Source organism: Echinops telfairi, unplaced genomic scaffold (genome assembly GCF_000313985.2).
Source record: "Echinops telfairi isolate 266 unplaced genomic scaffold, ASM31398v2 ScPeMD7_1520;HRSCAF=2026, whole genome shotgun sequence".
NCBI lineage: Eukaryota > Metazoa > Chordata > Mammalia > Afrosoricida > Tenrecidae > Echinops > Echinops telfairi.
This window is the reverse complement of record NW_022105418.1, coordinates 106,940-108,000: the sequence shown is the minus strand read 5'-3', so window position 1 is coordinate 108,000 and position 1,061 is coordinate 106,940.

Sequence of the window (1,061 nt, the reverse complement as noted above, 5' to 3'; positions counted from 1 at the left end):
TGAGCTGGGGCGGGCGGTGTTCCCAGGGGCGCATTTCATCCAGGCTGATTAATGAGGCCAGGAGTTAATGAGGAGAAAGCTAAACGCTAGAAGCTGAGCAAAGGAAGCAGCCTCAGAGGCTTGGGAGCGAGCTCTCCGAAGGCATCCTGCACTCTGTCTTTTTAGGCAGGCTTAGTGCAAGCCACGTGGTGCCCCTGGCCCTTGTCTGCCACCTCATCTAACCTAGGCAGGAGGTGCTGCCTTCTTCATTACAGGAGCCTTGGTGAAAGGTCAAGTCTCCTTCCTCAGCGGCTCCTAACCATACCAAACAGAAACAGGCCTGTCCTTACCATCTAGAACAGTGGTTCCCAACTTGTGGGCCGTGACCCCTTTGGAGTCGAAGGACCCTTTCACAGGGGTCGCCTAAGACCATCGGAAAACACATATTTCTGATGGCCTTAGGAACCGAGACACCGCTCCTCTACCCATATGCTCACATGCAGATATGCCCACATAAAAGTACCAGCATGAAGACTGTTATCCATGCTACACCATGCCTCAAGACAAAATTTCATTTATTCGTCATTAAAGATAAATATTTCACAATATATATTTACATACTGTTTTTGTGATTAATCACTATGTTTTTATTATGTTCAATTTGTAACAATGAAAATACATCCTGCCTCAGATATTTACATTATGATTTATAACAGTAGCAAAATGACAGTTATGGGGAGCAACGAAAATAATTTTATGAACTGTATGAACGGGTTGCAGCATTAGGAAGTTTGAGAACCACTGGTCTAGAACATAACCAACGAACTGCCTCTCAGAAGACCACAGGAGACCAGTACGTTTTATTCTCCGTGGGAGAACTTTGGGCAGGAGTCCTAGACCACCTGCAGACTTCACTCCAGACCTGAATTAGAACCAGCTCTGTCATCATCAACCCAGTAAACTTAGGCAAGCTCCTCAGCTCTTAGAACTCAATTTCTGCCTCTATAAAATGGGATCATACTCCTCATCTGCTCTAAAAGTGGCTGACAAGTGCTGGGGATGCAGTATGTGCCAAGCATTCC